At 39.4% G+C, this 19,814-nt stretch overlaps 1 protein-coding gene across 1 annotated transcript in view; it reads left to right on the top strand.

Moving 5' to 3' along the window:
* ERC2 (ELKS/RAB6-interacting/CAST family member 2) overlaps positions 1-19,814 on the top strand; it is an 857,293-nt gene that overhangs the window by 438,227 nt on the left and 399,252 nt on the right. The window lies entirely within an intron of this gene.

Genomic DNA, 19,814 nt, shown 5'->3' with positions numbered 1-19,814 from the left:
CAGCAGGCGTGGACTAGACGCTCTGTGCATTTTGTTACTTGAGGAAGGAAGTGAAGCCGCATAGACAGAGGACCCCAGGTGGCAGAGCATCTCTTATTAAGCTTTTACAGAAAGACAGAGGTCAGTGAGATGGATTTTTCACCTTCCTCCATAATTCCAAGATACTGAGTTGTTTTTTGTTTTTTTGGTTTTTTTTTAAGTAGGGCACAAAAGCGCATGTACGTGAAAACTGTTTGCTGGAATATCCCTTTTCGACCGTGATCCTGAAGTCAGAAGAACAGCCTCGTTTCCATGCAGCAGCCATAGCAGTCTGTTCCCTTACCCAAGTTCAGACTTCAGCTAATGAAGTGCTACCTGACAACTGAGTTTTTGTGGGAAGCGTCATAAAACCTTGATGACATTGTACCTTTGGAAAGCATCTAGTGCCCAGGTTTTCGTACTGGGCGGCATTGTTTGAACCAGATCAGATGCAGACTGTTAACACAGCTCGTGGATTCTTGCAGCATAAATTTGCTACCAAGAAAAAAAATTTTTTTTTTTTAAATGCTATTAAAATTGGGCAAAAAAATCCATCTCAGTTTTCATTTTAGGTCTCAGTCCCATGAGCAATATGGATTTATGGCGCAAAGGTGCTTTATTTGTTAGGGATAGAAAAACAGATGGTGATCTCTCTGGAAGCCAAGTTCACTGGCTGCCTGTGGGCTTCCTGGACCACCGTTTGGGTTGGAAAGCATGGAGAGGAGTGAGTGGAGTAATTCCTAGGAGTGTGGGGTCTCTTGACCTGCCCACTTGAGCAGCTTTTTCGTACCCGTTTGGAAATGTGGTGAAAATGCTGGATGAAGATAAGATCAGAGGTGAGGATGCTATGGAGTATGGTTATTAGCACACTGGACTACTTCATAAAATTTATAGAAAAGGTAATACCTGTCAAGATGGCTATGGGACCTACAGATTGCCACCTTAGTGTAAAATTGAGATAAAGTGTAGAGGACTTTTGATTCCACTAAGCTCTTTCTCAGTGTTTAAACATCCAGTTGAACTTTTATATTTATTATTGGAAAATCACCTAGGTTTTAAAATATATGTGTAATATATACGTATTCATTTTGCATTTACCAAGTGTTTCCTATGTGTCAATCATTGTGTTAGGTCCTAGAGATTCAAAGAGGTTTAAGACTTTGTTCAGTCCTCAAGAAGCTGGCAGTCTGGTTGGGGAGATAGACCCACATAATCCTAAATGTAAGCTGAAAGCAACATATGGCATGTTGCTGGAAGCAAACCACTTCATGGATGCAAACAGCAGAAGCCAATTGTGGTGAACTTAAGCAAAAGGAAATTTATTTCAAGGATATCCAGAGCTCTGGCATCATCAGGAGGTGGATGTAGAAGAGCATCTTGGGGGCTGATCAAGGAAACAGGGCAGCTTGAGTGGACCAAGAGAAGGCACACAGCGCCATGATCTCATAATCAGGAGTGTCTGGTGAGGTGTCTTCTCTACTGATAGTTGCCCTCCACTCCCGTCCCTCTGCCCATACATTGTGCCGTCAGTCATGATTCAGAATCCAGGGACAGAGCCTCAAACTTCACACAAGTGCCTCTCATTGGCAGGATCTAACTGGAACCTCCCTGTAAATGATTCTGGGAAATGTGATTCCAAGATTTATACCTGAATGTTCCACTCAGTTCTTGTGTTACTCGGGGGCGTCTTTGCTGACACTGGAGGCTGGAAAAGGTTTTATACACTCTCGGAGCCATTCCGTTCAGACACCTGGTTCAGTTTGAAACTGTGCCTCCCTTTGGTGAATGCTGGTTCCCCTCATAGGACTAAGCCCTTTAAGGACCTCAACCGTGATCACCGTGGTACCTCCAACTCCTTGCAGAATGCTTGGCATGCCATGGTCCTCAGTCGTCGTGCATGGGATGAATAAATGAGCTCAAGCAAATTTTGAATGAATAAGAACTGGGAAGAGGAGAAGACACTTTGAGATTGACTCCTAGCCCAAGGATGTTGTCATCTGTGTGAAGAATCATTTAGCCCAGTGATATGTCAAACCCACTCTTTGTACCCAGTACAGTATGTTCTGTGTAGGCTGCAAAATGGAGCTGTTCCCGTGAATAATAAAACACAGATGAGAGAATGACTGTTGTTCTACCCACACCTAACACCTCCAGCCTCAGTTCCATTACCCTGGTAAGATAAGAAGGGTTGAAAGCTTGAGGAAGGAAGCTTAGCCAATCTCCATCGTTTTTCTTTTTAATGAAAAGAAAATGCGACATTTATAAAACATAATGTCTTGTTCTGCAAAGAGGATTGTTCTTTCCCTGGTTCCCTCTTCTAATTTATTGGATTGTTAGAGGCATGGTACTTTAATGACAATGATAAAATGAAATTGCTGATTTTGCATGGCCGTTTCAATTACGATGATACCAATGATACTTTTCATTCTATAAAGGATCATCTACTTTTGATTGAATCCTTCGTGTGTACCAGGCACTGTGCTAGCGGTCATATGTTTAGGTCATAAATTCTCACAACAAACCTAATGGCATGTGACCCATTGCCATCCAGTCGATTCCTACTTATAGCAACCCTATAGGACAGAGTAGAACTGTCCCTATACGGTTTCCAAGGCTGTAAATCTTGACGGAAGTAGACTGCCGCGTCTTTTTCCCACGGAGTGGCTGCTGAGTTCGAACCGCCGACCTTTCGGTTAGCACCCAAGCTTTTAACCACTGTGCTACCAGGGCTTCTAATGGCATGTAGGTGCTCTCGAAATAAGGGCACTGTGGCTTAGAGAGGTTAAGTAACTTGCCCAAAGTCCTCGTCATGGAAGTGGTGGAGCTAATACTAGCCACCACACTCTTCTACTGTTTTCCTAATTTACGATCCTGCCTCCCTCATGAGACAAGTAGATCATTAATCTTTAGGGATTAGCTACAACTTGGAAGTTTACTTGAGGTATATACATAAGGATGCCCATTTTTAATACCAAACTATCAGAGATACAGCTACTAAATAATGTGATGAAAAATAGGAAACCAATTAAAACAAGAAGATACAATGCCAGATCTGGACTATAGATGTGTGTGTGTGTGTGTCCACATACACACACACACACACACACACACACACATATGAACATATACATGTTGTTGTTGTTGTTAGGTGCCATCGAGCTGCTTCCGGCTCATAGTGACCCAATGTACAACAGAACGGAACACTGCCTGGTCCCACGCTATCCTCACAATCATTGTTATGCTTGAGCACATTGTTGCAGCCACTGTGTGAGTGCATCTTGTTGAGGGTCTTCCTCTTTTTCGCTGACCCTCTACTTTACCAAGCATAATGTTCTTCTCTAGGGACTGATCCCTCCTAATAATATGTCCAAAGTATGTGAGATGCAGTCTCACCATCCTTGCTTCCAAGGAGCATTCTGGTTGTACTTCTTCCAAGGCAGATTTGTTCGTTCTTTTGACAGTCCATGATATACTCAATATTCTTCGCCAACACCACTATTCAGAGGCGTCAGTTCTTCTTCAGTCTTCCTTATTCATTGTCCAGCTTTCACATGCATATGAGGCAATTGAAAATACCATGATTTGGGTCAGGTGCACCTTAGTCCTCAAGGTGACATTTTTGCTTTTTAACACTTTCAAGAGATCTCTTGCAGCCGATTTGTCTAATGCAATGCGTCTTTTGATTTCTTGACTGCTGCTTCCATGGGTGTTGATTGTGGATCTAAGTAAAATGAATTCTTTGACAACCTCAATCTTTTCTCCATTTATCATGATGTTGCTTATTGGTCCAGTTGTGAGGATTTTTGTTTTCTTTATGTTGAGGTATAATCCATACTGCAGGCTGTGGTCTTTGATCTTCATTAGTAAGTGCTTCAAGTCCTCTTCACTTTCAGCAAGCAAGGTTGTGTCATCTGCATAACACAGGTTATTAATGAGTCTTCCTACAATCCTGATGCCTCATTCTTCTTATGTAGTCCATCTTCTCAGATTATTTGTTCAGCATACGGATTGAAATAGGTATGGTGAAAGGATACAACCCTGGAGCACACCTTTTCTGACTTTAAACCATGCAGTATCTCCATGGTCTGTTCAAACAACTGCCTCTTGATCCATGTACAGATTTCTCATGAGCACAATTAAGTTTTCTGGAATTCCCATTCTCCACAATGTTATCCATAATTTGTTATGATCCACACAGTCGAATGTCTTTGCATAGTCAATAAAACACAGGTAAACATTTTTCTGCTATTCTCTACTTTCAGCCAGGATCCATCTGACATCAGCAGTGATATCCCTGGTTCCACATCCTCTTCTAAATCCAGCTTGAATTTCTGGCAGTTCCCTGTCGATATACTGCTGCAGCTGCTTTTGAATGATCTTTAGCAAAATTTCGCTGACATGCGATATTAATGATATTGTTCAATAATTTCCACATTTGGTTGGATCACCTTTCTTGGGAATAGGCATAAATATGGGTCTCTTCCAGTCAGTTGGTCAGGTAGCTGTCTTCCAAATTTCTTAGCATAGATGAGTGAGCCCTTCCAGTGCTGCATCTGTTTGCTGAGACATCTCAATTGGTATTCTGTCAATTCCCGGAGCCTTGTTTTTTGCCAATGCCTTCTGTGCAGCTTGGACTTCCTCCTTCAGTACCATCGGTTCCTGATCATACGTTACCTCCTGAAATGGTTGAATGTCGACCAATTCTTTTTGGTATAGTGACTCTGTGTATTCCTTCCACTGTCTTTTGATGCTTCCTTCGTTGTTTAATATCGTAACCGTAGAATCCTTCACTATTGCAACTCGAGGCTTGAATTTTTTCTTCAGTTCTTTCAGCTTGAGAAATGCTGAATGTGTTCTTCCCTTTTGCTTTTCTAACTCCAGGTCTTTGCATATGTCATCATAATGCTTTACTTTGTCTTCTCAAGCTGCCCTTTGAAATCTTCAGTTCAGCTCTTTTACTTCCTCATTTTTTTTTGCTTTAGCTACTCAACGTTCCAGAGCAAGTATGTATACATATATACAGGGTCGCAGGGTTGCTATTAGAATCGACTAGATGGCAACGGGTTTGGTTTATATATATATGTGTGTACATATATATATGATAAGCTATATATAGTGACCTTCAGTTGCTGTTTATTTTTCTCCCATGGGGTTCTTCATGTACCTTTCTAAGCCATTGGGTTGTTTTACTGCTTAGCTTTAAAGGATTGTACTGTTTTCCTTCTAAATTGTACTGTTTCCTTTCCTGCTAAAGGTAGTTTCACTTTCTTTTGGTTGTTGACTTAAAAGACAGATTCCAAAAGATGACTAGAGAAGTCTAAGCAACTTTCCTGGATGAACTAGCCACAAATGAACTCACAAGTTTGGAGAGTCCTAACTGAGTCCCGAGATGGGAGCGGTCCTTGAAGCTGCTCTGCTTTGCAGTGTGTGGTACATGAACGGTCTGGCCTTGGTGCAGGCAACCTCACTCTGTTTCTGAAGCTGGGAACTGGGCTGGCATCTCAGAGGCTCAGGGATGGATTCTTTATAAGCAAAGTAAGCACGTGCTTAGGGCACCAACAAAACGGGGCACCAGTTATCTAAAGCAAAGACCCACAGATGCCAAGCAGACAGGATACAAGGAAAAGCGAGTGCCGCAGTGGGAGGAAACTGGCAGGGCACTAAATGAAATTGATAACAGCTCTAGAGCTTTAGAACGTGCCGGCCAGAAATAAAGTTCACACAGGGCTACCAGGGTGCCCACTCATGAGGTGTTTTAAGCAATGAGGCCCCTATCACGTCAAAACCTTCTTTGACATCTGTTTCCTACAGTTCCCTCTTGTGTAATTGAAACTTCTTATCTCAGTAGGTCTCTTGGGAGTATACTTTTTCTTTCTAATAAAGAAGAGGTAGGGGTGGGCTGTCAAGTCTAATTCTTGCTACATTCATCCAATATGCAACTGGATCCAACATGAGCAGTTACTGGGCAAGGATGGATTATATGAGTAGATAACAGGTCTCTGATCCATTTTGAGAGAACCATCTTACTACATCCACATCTGCTGATCCAGCTACTCCAGCTGGGAGGGACAGTAGTGCTCTTTGCGAGGATACAAACACAAGGGTGTGCTCTTGGTCACATCCTGGTAAACAAGCAATGGGAACTCCAGTCCTAGATGGCACCCAAAAGCAAGGGAACTCGAATAGGTCGCCATTGCAATTAATTCAATCAAGTTACTTTTTAACTGTATGGCATTTACATACAGAGTTATGTCCTAAGTTTTGGAAACAATAATATTTATAACTTTACCTTTGAAATAGGTTGGACAAACGTTGGTGAAGAGTAAGATAGTAAAAATAAATAAATAATAAACTATGTTTGACATACACGCAGACACAATTAAGCATACGTTTAATGTAATACTAACATGAGTAATAATTTAATATCTTATTAACATAGCAAATGTGCAAAAAATACTGGAAATATTAGTATTTATCTAACCCGAAAAGTTTTATATATCGAGTTTTGCTTTTTATTGTCTGGTGTGTGGAACATAGTGCTTGATATTACTCTAGATGTGCTGATAACCGAGATATTAGTCATATTAAGAGGATGCAAAACTCAATATTTATTTATCATGCAAAATATGTTTCTATTTTGCAACAATAAATGTGTTTCTAAATTCCTCTTCCAAGAAAGCAACAAAGGGCATTAATGAGAACATTCATTTGTATTTTATTTTATCAGAATATTTACGTATCTTCTTGTAAGGAAATTGAACAGTTCCTCAAGGAAATAAATTAAATGAATATTTAGATAATAAAAATGATATAAATGTATTTTATTTTCTATTTCCCTTCAAACTGACTTTCTTTTAAGAAATTAATTGATATTGTTATATGACTCACAAAATAAACTTGCTCTTTGAGAAATGGTGCTATTGTTACATCAGTTATGTACGTATCTCCAAATATGGGAGTTGAGCAATTCCACAAAGAAAATGTGCATTTTATAAATGTTGTATACGACAACGGTTACGTTTTCCTTTTCATTTCGGACGGATAGTGTATAACCTCACTTATAGTCTCTCTCCTTGACCACATAAGAACGCACCAGCGACATTGTCGTCACGGGACTAGTGGCCTATCAGGTCCTGTCTTCCTCAAAGCGAACCAAAATGCATCTTCAGATCGAGCATACCGTGGTATTTGTATCATGCTCTTTGTGATCGTTCTCGCCCCTGTGGAGTATCAGCAGTAGTCCGATGAACTGTGAAGATGCAACATCAAAGAACAGGAAGTGAGTTCGAAGGTTTTTATGTATTATTTCAAGATGAGAAACACTTGTGGAGATCTGTGACGGGCACGCCAACAGACATCGTATAACAAACGAATGAAGTTATTTCCGACTGCCTTGTAAGTACTGTTTCTTTTGACTGTCTCAGACATGAAGAACAAAATTACATGTTCCAAAACAATCTTTTTTTGTGTTAACATGCAAATTCAAATGTACATTTCATTTTATAAATTTTACTTGTTTTATAAATTTTATTTTTCAATTATTCAAATTTATTTGCTACAGTAGAACCAGATTTAAAAAGTGACATAATTTTATATCCAGATACAATGAAATGAGAACAGCTAAGTGGAGTGCAAAAACAATAGAGATAAAAAGATTTGTGAATCCCTAAAGACAATTCCAAAATTAACATGCTTTTTAAAACACAATGAATCAGAAGAGACATCTTCCATTAAACACTTGAGTTTTATGGGTGCAAATCCTTGTGCTAGTACTGCTAGTGCTGAAATTACTAATAGTAATACAAATATAACAATTTGTTCCAAATTCTACATCCATTCCTTGCTGTAGTAAAAAAAAATTAATGATGTAGAAAGTTAAACTATTTTAGAATCTGAAACTGTAACATCTGAAAACCCCATAAGTAAAAGAAATAAAGATACTGTTTCATGAAATAAGTTTTTTTCCAATGATGTAAATTATTTGATCGAAAGAGGGCCAAGTGATGGTCAACATCACAGAGGACCATTTGAAAATTCATGTCGAAAATTTCTGGATGGTAAACAAACAAGGTTCTGTACCCAGAATATATTTCTAGGGTGTAAATCTAATGGTGAAAATTGTTAAGAGGGAGTGGCTACTGTATCCTCCATCAGTCCACCCTGTATATTGTTTTGTTGGCAAACTATTCAGTCCTAAATCATTTAATTCTTGATTTGCTATAGGTGGATGTAATGATTGGCGCAACTGAAATGTGATTGGTAAACAATTCATAGAGATTGTATATTGTCATATTTAAACTGAAGACATGGTTTTGGCTTAACTTATGAACTGGAAACACAAGTTAATGAAGAACATCATTGTTGGAAATCCATTTTGCAATGTGTTATTGCTGTCATTATAACAATTGCTGAATATGGATTATCTTTTTGAGGAAGAAATGAAGTGTTTGAGTCCCCTAAAAATTGGATTTTCTTAGGTGTACTTGAGCTTGTTGTTCAGTTTGATTCATTTTTAGCAGGTCGCATCTCAAAATGTGGTAACACAGGAAAGCGTAATCCGTTGATCATGTCTAAAACACTGTATGAAGAATTAATCAATTTAATAACTGGTAAAGTTTGATCAACTATTTTCAGTGAAATAAATATAGCTTGATATTTCAGTTTATCTATACATTCCACCCCGATCTTTCTCATACAGATCAGTTAAGTATTGTTTTTAGATACCTATCTCTAACAGATGGAAAACCTGTCAAGCGATTTATCATGTTTTTCTAGCTTCAAAAATCATACTGGTGAAGAAATTGCAAATCAAGTACTTCACTATTTATATGATGTTTGCAAAATGGATTTTTCCAAGTACAGAGGCCAGTCCTATGACAATACTGCCAATACGTCAGGGTGTTATAAAAGCACACAACAGAAAATTTTAGAACGTAATGAATATACCATTTTCATTTCGTGTGAATTCACTTGATCTTGTAGGACGTAGCGCAGTAGTTTGTTGTTCAGAAGCAGTTTTTTTTTTCCTTTTGTTCAGTTATTCTACACGTTTTTTGCCACCCCTACTCACTAATGGACATTTCTTTAAACATATTTAGGCAATGATCAAGCCTTAAAATGTCTTTCTAATGCATGTTGGGAAGTGCATGCTGTAGCAACAAGTGCAATCCTGGAATTGTACACTCAGGTTCTCCATCCCTTGGAAAGTATTACTGAAGACCAGACACATAAAGGAGATACCAGAAGAGAAGCTGAAAACCTTGCCAACAAAATGCAAACACTAGGCTATGTATTTACGTTGGTTATGTGGAATAATACATCATAGCATTTTCATCAGATGAGTCAAGCTCTCCAAGATTCACAAGTAAATTTAAAGACATGCACAGGTCTCTACCAGCCATTAACAGGGTATTTACATTATTTAAGGAAGATTCTGAAAATACAACAAATCAAATACTACCAAATACTGATTATCGAGAAGTTCCCCATCGCAGAAGCATTAGAAAGAAACAAGTAAATGATGGAAATGCTCCAGAAGTATTGAGTGCCAGAGATGAACTTCATGTAACCACATACTACACCATCATTGACACACTTGAATCTTGCATGAAGAGAAGGGTGGAAGTGTATGAAGTTCTTTCAGATAGATTTTCCTTCTTAAACAACGTAGATATACCTGATGAAGAATGCATGACGGCATCCAAGATATTAGTGCAGGCTTATCCCGAAGACTTAAATACACACCTTTATGGAGAAGTACGACAATTTCATTCTTACATGAGAACTAAGTTTACAGATTCAGGAAAGACAGATGTTACTCATGAAGGCATGTGTGATTCTATAACAGAAGATAAAATATAATGCATATTTCCCAATGCTGAAATTGCTGTATGTATATTCCTAACTTTAGTGATCACAGATTGCGCAGTAAAATGTTCATTTTCATCCCTAAAGAGACTCAAAAACCCTCAGTGTACAACTATGATTCAAGAAAGACTCAATTCATTATCCTTATTATGTATGGAAGTAGATATTGTTCAGCAGCTTAACTGTGATAAAATCATTGAGGAATTTGTAAGAGCAAAGAATAGAAAGAAATGTTTTTATTATAACATGTTAGAGATGAAAGATCTATCTAAAAAGAAAATAGTAATCTGTTGTCATATTTGTCTTCTGATCATTAAATTTTCTTTATGACATCTTTTCATTTGTTCATTTGTGATTACAGCATTTGTTATGAAACAAGCATCAAAACTGAAGTACGAGCCATGTTATGGATTGAATTTTGTTCCCCAGAAATGTGTATCAACTTGGCTAGGCCATGATTCTCAGTATTGTGTGGTTGTCCACCGTTCTGTGATCTGATGTGATTATGTGTTGTAAATCTTAACCTCCAAAGTGTGTGAGACATTGTCTCGCCATCCTTCCTTCTAAGAGTATTCTGGTTTTACTTCTTCCAAGACAGATTTGTTCATTCTTTTGGTAGTCCATAGTATATTCAGTATTCTTCACCAACACCACAATTCAAAGGCATCAATTCTTCTTCGGTCTCAAGATAGCTTTCCTTAAAAAAGGTTTTTACTTAGTGTAACAGGCATTTTTCTCCCCTCTGGTTATTACTTTAGCTACATGGTTCTCTTCATTGTAGGCAATTTACAGTAGTGAACATCTTGTGAATGATGTTTTGGAATATTACACATTTCTGTTTCATAATTTTCATATATAGTAATCCATACCTATAGATAATATTTCCATACTCCCCAGGCCATTTGATTTAAATCAACCTTATTTGTGTGGAAAAGAAAGTTTTCTGTCTGTCTTTTTTACTTATTCTGTGTTTGGCAGCTGAAAGTAGAAATATTAAAACTGATCTGACCACATTGGTCATGATAGTAGCCAATTTTTTGTGGGGGAAGGGGTTGCCGGTCAGCTGTAATATGGGGAATATATAATATAAAACTTCTGATTTCAGACAGAATAGAGATGAGCTATCCAGCAAGTACCACCCAGTTTAAATTTCTTTGACTAAATGCCAGCATTCCAGTCATATGGAAAGTAATGACCTTTAAGACAAAAAATACACTTTATTTTAGCAGCTTTTTATTATGAAAATCTTCTATTATGAAAATCACATCTTCACTTTAAATTTATTTTTTCATATATTTGGTCATTTGGGATATTGTAAATTTATGTGTTTGACATAGATTGAACACAGAATTAACTAATAGGCGGCTTAAATATTTGTAACTAAAAAGATTACCTAGATTATTAGTGTTTGTGATTTGCTGTTTTCTTTTTGTTGTTGTAAAAGTATAGATAATACAGAATTTGCCAATTTTGTTTTTAGCAGTGTTTTTCTCGGTCTAGAAAATACAAGAAAAGGCTGACTTATGTTATTACGTATGTTCTCTATACGGATTCTGTGTCTGTAGGGTAGCAGTGAGCCACAGAGCCTGAATGGAAGCCTCTTTGCTCTTGCCTCATGGGATACATTGTGTCTTTATCATGGCCTGAAGTTGATGTCAAGGGTTCTAGCGCTAATTAAATTCCACAGGATAGATAATCACCCAGTGTGCCTGGCTGCTACTCTTGGCTGGCGTCATTTACCCCAGTGTTGAGTTCAGATTAAGGAAAAAACAGATTAGTGACTTTAACTAATTAATCTTATTGGTCAGAAATCCATTTTGTCTCCATGAGGAGATAGTTCCAATGTCACTTTGTGTGTGCTTTGTGCCTCTTGAGTAGAGGCTGTGGTGTCCTTGATGTGCCTAAGCTGTGGGCGTTCCTTGGGAAGCGGCGAATTCACCACCCCGCTCCTCTGTGTATATTGCTTTTCTTCTGAAGGATTTGAGGTTGCTGTTTGCTTAGAGATGATCCTGATGAGAAGATATTTTATTATCGAAGAAACCAAAGCTAGAAAATTTTTACCTTTCATAGGACAATTGTAGAGACTTGGGGAAGCCTGTGCATTCATTCATTCATTCACTCATGGATGCACTCATTTAGCATCTACAGGCTCTGTCCTCAGTTAGCTGAGTCTTTCTCCTCTGCCTCTATCGAGCACAACCTAATATTATTTGACCTTAAAAGACATATAAAAATGCATCTGTTGATGAAGCATGGACATAATCATGAAGACAAAAGGAGAATAGTACACCTGGAAGAGATTTGATGGACCTGCCCAGTCCAGTCTATTCGTTTTTCCTTGAAGATATTGAGGTTCAGAGAGATGAAGTGACTTGTTTGGGGTCACAGAGCTGATTAGTGACAGAGCCTGCACTGTACCCAAGTGTTTGACTCCCATCCCACTTTCTCTCCATCTCCCTAAGACATCGACGCCTCGGGCACCGCTGCCCTACTCTGGGCACTTGTCTGACTGCCTTCCTACCACCCAGCCATCCAGCAATACACACTGAGCATCTGCAGTGAGCTGGGTACTCTGCAGGTACTGGGAGATACAGAAGCTATTGAAGACAATACAGTTTTTGGCCTCTGAGAGCTCACGCCCGTGGGGAAGCCAGTAAACAATCTCTATCCGTGACAGAACGTGACGTGATGTGACGTGATGTGACGTGTGCTATCTTGGCCAGGATGGATAGTTCATGGAGGAAATGTACCACACCTAGTTTTAGATGGTCAAGAACTTTCTGGAAAAGTTGATGACTACACGGAGAGCTGAGAGACTAGGAGGAATCGTACAGTCAAAGCAGCTGGAATAGTATTTGCAGAAGTTTGGCAGGAAGAGGCAGCATGGAGCCATTTGGTGGAACTAGAAGTAATTTAATATAACCGGACCACACTCCCTTGCTCCATTTAAGAAACAGATTTCACAGATAGAAGATGTTTTTTTCTATTAGTTTCCTAGCAATCAAATCTATTTTTGTAATTAAGGTTTGGGAGTCATTTTGACTTCCATATTGTAAACGTTGTCTTTTAGTCCCTTGACACTTGCAAGTGGCAATAGCGATTAGCTGTGTTATTTCAAAATGCAGTTCAGGGCCAGATCATGCTGAGAACTGATTCTCCTTCAGAGGGGGAGCTGATCCTGAGCCAGGGGAGGCAAATTCTCTTTTAAATAAATATTTGCTTCTGCGTTAAGACCTTATATTCTGTACTCAATTTCAACATGATGGATTTTTTTTTAAGGTTTGTTTATAATCACCTGCAAAGTCTCATGAAGATTTAAAATCAAAATGCCCAGAGTGCCCTCACCATGGCTGCTACTCCAGTGGGTACCGACATCTCGGCACATCTGTCAATCTCAGCTGCCAGCTGTTAGTTATAGTTTTGTGATATGGGATTAGAGGTGGTTGAGCCTTTACATATTTCAGTCTGGAGATGATTCCGTTTTTCTTCCCACATACTCCCCAGGCCATTTGATTTAAATCAACCTTATTTATGTGGGAAGGAAAGTTTTCCATCTGTCTTTTTAACTTATCCTGTTTGGCAATAGATGCTGCTTTGCTGTGAAGAGTTCACACATATCTATATTAGCATTTATCATGTTATATGGTACAAGGAAGTCCATAATTCAAAACTTTTATGATGCAGGTCTAAGCTTTCCGTAAGAATAATTGCAAAGTGGGGATGGTGTGTTCTTGGAATGTAGAACTCCACAGTTACTGTGAATTAGGGGTGCTTCCTGCTGATTTCACAGTCTTATCACCAGCGTTTTTTCCTTTTGCCTTACCTGATTATCCTGCAACTTTGGCACACTTAAAGATGTAAACACTGTTACTAAGAAAATGTTCTGCATCCTACTTTGGTGAGTGGCGTCTGGGGTCTTAAAAGCTTGCAAGCGGCCATCTAAGATGCATCAATTGGTCCCAAACACCTGGAGTAAAGGAGAATGAAGAACACCAAAGACACAAGGAAAGTATTAGCTCAAGAGACAGAAAGGGCCTCATAAGCCAGAGACTTCATCAGCCTGAGACCAGAAGAACTAGATGGTGCCTGGCTACCACCAATGACCACCCTGATAGGGAACTCAACAGAGTCCCGGAAGGAGCAGGAGAACTCAAATTCTAGTAAGAAGATCACACTTAATGGTCTGACTGACACTGGAGGAACCCTGGAAAGCACGGCCCCTGGATTCTGTGTCAGTCCCGAACTAATACAGTTTCCGAGGCCAACTCTTCAAACAGGGATTGACTGGACTGTGGGACATGAAGTGATGCTTGTGAGGAGCGTGCCTCTTAGCTCCAGTAGATACAAGAGACTAAATGGGCAGATTCTGCCTGGAGGTGAGATGGGAAGGAAGAGAGGGTTAGGAGCTGGATGAACAGACTTGGGGTATCGGGTGGAAAGGAGGAGTGTGCTGTCACAGTATGGGGAGAGCAATTAGGGTCACATAACAATGTATGTATAAATTTTTGTACGGGGAAAAAAAAATATGTAACTGCTTTAATTAGAGTCTATTTTTACAGAAGCTGAATTCTAAATTAACAGTGCATGGTAGGTGTATGGAGCCGTGGTGGCACAGTGGTTAAAAGCTTGGCTGCTAACCAAGAGGTCGGCAGTTCAAATCCACCAGCCGCTCCTTGAAAACCCTATGGGCAGTTCTGCTCTGTCCTATAGGGTCTCTATGAGTCGGAATCAACTGGATGGCAATGGGTTTGTTTTTTGTTTGTTTGTTTTTTGTTTTGGATGTAGATCACAAGTTAAAATGGCCTCTAGGCAATTCTTGCTTATAATAACCTTTATAGCAAACTTGAGATTATATATATACACACACTCACATATACACACTTAAAATATTTATAAGAGTTGAGCAAGGTATACTTCTTTTGGAGACAATATTTGCTTTTTTGGCCTCAGACATTTCTCCTGGTGCAGTGAGAAGTAAGTAATTTGCTTCCAGGGATGAGGTCTTCTAGTGTTCCTGTTGCATTCTGGAGCTTTTTTTTTTTTTTTGTGAGTAAAGGTTGACTGAAGCGAAGCTAAGGAAACAGGATGCGCTCAAATAAATAGCACCTATTGACGTGGAGTCAAGAAATAGTGCTCTTTCTTCAGCACTAAAATATGAAATTAAATTCTTTAGGTTGCATACGATACTCCGATTTCTAACACCTTATGAAGGGTAGCACTCGCACACCAAAGCCCTCTCAAAATTAGGCATATCTGTAAACTTGTGAACATCTGGAAGCACAGGCAAGGGTGGTCAGGTGGGCCGTTTTGTGATACCAGCATTTTTCAGTAGAGCTTACAGGGAAGTCTTTCCTGGGAGGGGTAGGTAGCTGATAGCTGCGGAAAGATGAATGTGGGCAGTTCACTAAACCTGCTTAATCTACCAATTCTAGGAATCCACCCTAAAAAAATTAAGGATGTAGGCAAAGATTTAGCAACAGGTTTGTTCATAGTATGGTTCTTTGTAAAAAAAAAAAAAAAAGAAAAGTTTTTGACAGATTAGCATAAATATTCTAAAATGGAGTGACTAAATGAATGATGGTATATTCATATATGGAAATTCAGCCATTAGAAATCATGTTATAGGAGAATATCTAATGACATAGAAAGATATTCACATTATTCTGTTTACAATATATATGTAGGAGCCCTGGTGGCACAGTGGTTAAGAGCTACAGCTGCTATCCAAAAGGTCGGCAGTTCAAATCCACCAGCTGCTCCTTGGAAACTCTACAGGACAGTTTTACTCTGTCCTGTGGGGTCACTAGGACATAGAAAGATATTCACATTATTGTGTTTACAGTATGTATGTATAGAAAAGTATCAAGCATGCCTGTTTCCCCATGCCCTGACCATCATTTTATAGTATGACCCTATTTTTATTTAAAACATATGCGTGTGCACGTGCACACACGCACACACACACACACATACACGCACATGCGCACGCGCACACACATGCACGCACATGCACACATAGACATGCACGCACACGCACGCACACATGGCACGCACACACACATGTACACGTGCATGCATGCACACGCACGCACACACACACACACACACACACACACACATACATGTGTTAGAATAATTAGCTTGTTAAGAGCCTGGCATTGAATCTCAGCTCTGTCACTTACAGACTGTTTAACCTTAGGAAAGTTAGCTTATATTTTCTCTGCCTCAGTTTCCCTATCTTTCAAAGGAGGATAAGTTCACATCTCACTTTTAGACTCAATTCTTAAGCCACAGGTGTTCGAGAGGTATTTGTTGGTGTGATACAAATTACTATTTCTATATTGAAAGTCAGAATTCCAATGCTCATTCCATCAACCTTTTCAAAGAGCTTGAAAAGGAGATGAAATAACTTTATAAAGATAACTTTTTAAAGTTGAGTTTTTAGTTTATGTACAGGGAAACTCACTGTTTGGTGTTCAGTTCTATAGGTTTAAAAAAAATGCATAAGTCGTGTGACTGTCTCCATAGCCATGATACAGGACAGTGTATCACCTCAAAACCCTCCCTCACGCGGTCCCGCTCCGCCGCTCCCAGCCCTGGCAAGCCCTGCTTATTTCTCCATCCCTATAGTTTTGCCTTTTAGAATGTCAGATAAATGGAATCATACGTATGCAGCCTTTTGTGTCTGGCATCTTTCACTTAGCATAATGCAATTGAAATTGGAATTCATCCATCTATAGCCTTTTTTCAATAGTTCATTCTAAAGGTAATATTTTTAAAGTTAACTCTGAGCGTAACCTGTTATTTATGAATCTGACTCTGTCATAGCCACATGGGTCTTTTATCCCTGAAGTTGTCCTGAAGCCAGATTGTGACAGTGTAGAATTTTAGCCCTGAAGAGAACATGGGAAACAGCCTAGTCTAACCCAGCCTGTTGAGAAGGTGAGGGATCTGAGAGCCAGAGGTCAAATGCATTACCCTAGAGGCGCTCGAAAGAGTTGAGCCCATAATCCAGAGCCCTTGATGCTAAACCAGGGCAGTGATATTGGCAGTTGGACAGGATAAGCAGCTGTGGTGGTGGACTAGTGGAAAAGTCCCTGAGAGGGAGGGAGAGATGCGTGTGCATGCATGTGCACAGTGTGTGTGAGTGTGTGTGTGTGTTTTGAAATGATGACCTTAAAGAGTTTTTAGAAGGAAAAAAACAAGGAGGACTTTTTGTATGGAGAATGACAATAAAGAAACTTGTATTATTTTTTTTGTAAGGGGGTGAGTTTGTGTAAACTGATCCTCATTTTCTGGTATTCCCTGTGACCAGTGACACTGTTTGCAGAGTGGCCAGAAGACTTCATGGATGCCACTTTTGCCCCTGGAGCAGATACAGTAATTGGCCAAGCCAGTGAGCCATGTGGGGTTGGCCTAACAGGCCAGGTCCCCGCAGAAAGCTCACAGCAGATCCTGGAGAGGTATACAGAGTGTGTAGTTTTGTCCTGAAGCCTGCATTTTTTTTTTTTTTATTTATCCTGTTTATCTTTTATTTCTAAAGGCATGGTACTACTTTGTATATTAGGCTTTTTTTTTTTTTTTTTAAAGAAGCAACAAAATACCTTTTTCTTTTAAAAATACTGACTTTTTAAAAATGGGATCTCTTGAATCTGTATGGAATATTTACCTTTATTTGCATAATGCAATGAACAAAAATACATAAACACTTACCCCTAACAGGAAAAATTCAGACTTATGGTTTGAATTCATGGTATGAAGTTCAGGAAAAAATTCCATAAGTTAACGAAACGTTTATTTGCTAATTCAAGTTGGTCTCAGTAAGGCACACTTATACCCCTGTGTATCAGCTCATTTTCCTCTGCCTTATTTTTAACCTCCCTTTTAGCAGTTGACCGAATGTCGTAGATATAGAACTTGGTTAAGTACCCAAGGTAATTTATATGTTTGCTCTGTTTACAATAACTTCAGCCTAAATGTCCGGCAAACGTGGCAGTTGTCGTAAGGAAATATATGTTATTTTCCACGTTCAAATCTAAACTTCTGAAACTATTCTTGAGGAACTGTAATTATGCCCTTTGTTTGGTGTTCCAGTTCCGTTCATAGTTCAAACATTTGTTGTACATTTCGAGTGGTTTATATATTTTTTCACATCAGTGCCACAGACCTTTACTTAGAATTTGAAGCTAAACATTTTTTTGTTTGTTTGTTTGAATAATTCATCCTTTAAAGCCTCTTTACTCCCTTTGTAGAGTCTCTACCATCAAGGATGTGGGAGCTACCTGAAGACTGTGCTAAGTGTTATGGTAGCTGACACACTAGTTCAGTTAGATAAGTCTCCCAATTGGCGTGTCAGAGTGGATTAGTCTAGTTCACTGAGAGACAAAGAAGGTAGAAAGTAATGTCCAAAATACTTACAAAATCTATGCGTCGTGACAGAGAAAGAGCCCAAGACACCATCCCTTTGTTAAATTGAAGGAAAAACCAAGAACGCCAATTTCAGCTAGTGAAATTGCCTTGCAGTGTATGGGAGGTGCTAATTTGCTCCGACATCTTTTGGCAAACTCACGGGTAGAGTTTGTTCTGTCCTGTTGTTATTTATGAGGAGTGATGCCTGCAGCCAAGGAGCTATCTTCCCGGACTTGCCTCTTTGTAACTGAGAATAAAGGCTTGAGGAATATAGGAGATGTCAGTAGCAACAAGCAACTTGAATTGCTCGTGATAAAGACCATGGCTGAGGAGAATTGAGCAGGCGAGTGAGGTTACTGACTCCGCATTACTAATAAATTTACGAGAGTGCAGAGCAAATCATGGCTGGCTATCTTTATCATTTTCTAGGTGGACGTGCAAGATTAAAGAAAGGAATTCAATAGCTGTAATATCTGGAATTGAGTAAATCATCTAATTCAGTGTCTCCACAAATCTTTGGGGGCAGTAGGGGTGAGGGCAGGGAAGGGGGAGAACCTCAATGAGAATTGGCCCTGAGCACTGTCATGTGGATTCAATTTGGCTGTTGTAATAAATTACAATGGAACAGGGTCCATTGGGATGATGTTGGGATCAATATAAGGTCAGGCTGTAACATCTCCAGCAGTGGTCTGGAAGAATGGATAACACACTTTATTAAGTTTGGCAGACCAGGAGGTTTGGGAACCGCTGTGGTCACCCCCACTGTCATTAGCCTGTATGAAGCACCTGTCAGGCAGGGGGCACTCTGGGGGCTGCTAGAAGAAAGGTAGAATGTGTACAATTGCTCAAATGGTCAACCAGTTTAATAATGAGAATAATCGGTACAATTTAGTGAATGCTTACAAGGCTGCCATGCATAGTGCTAAGCCTTTTTCATGGATTGTTTCTTTTAATCCTGTTGACAACCCTTCCCCCATTTGACAGATGAGAAAAGTGAGGCTCAGAAAATTAACTTATTGTAGGTCCTGTGGCTAGTAAGTAGCAGCAAACAATAGGTTATAAATTGAGGTAATCTGATTTTCACTCTTAACTACTTTCCATGTATATAGATCTAGCAACAGCATCTCTCACTTTGTCATACTGTGGTGGCTTGTGTGTTGCTGTGATGCTGGAAGCTGTGCTACCAGTATTTCAAATACCAGCAGGGTCACCCATGGTAGACAGGTTTCAGCAGAGCTTCCAGACTAAGACAGACTAGGAAGAAACGCCTGGTGATCTACTTCTGAAAAAAAAAAAATTAGCCAGTGAAAACCTTATGAATAACAGCAGAACACTGTCCAATACAAAAATAAAAGCTCTACTTCAGGACCCATCACTTGTCTGCCAGTTTGTCATACTGGGGTGGCTTGCATGTTACTGTGATGCTGGAAGCTGTGCCACCAGGATTTCAAATACCAGCAGGGTCACCCTTGGTGGATACATTTCAGCAGAGCTTCCAGACTAAGACTATGAAGAAGGAC

The sequence above is a fragment of the Trichechus manatus genome, unplaced genomic scaffold, assembly GCF_000243295.1.
Source record: "Trichechus manatus latirostris isolate Lorelei unplaced genomic scaffold, TriManLat1.0 scaffold00001, whole genome shotgun sequence".
Classification (NCBI taxonomy): Eukaryota; Metazoa; Chordata; class Mammalia; order Sirenia; family Trichechidae; genus Trichechus; species Trichechus manatus.
Note: the sequence above shows the minus strand (reverse complement) of the source record. Positions and strands in the feature narration are given on the sequence as shown.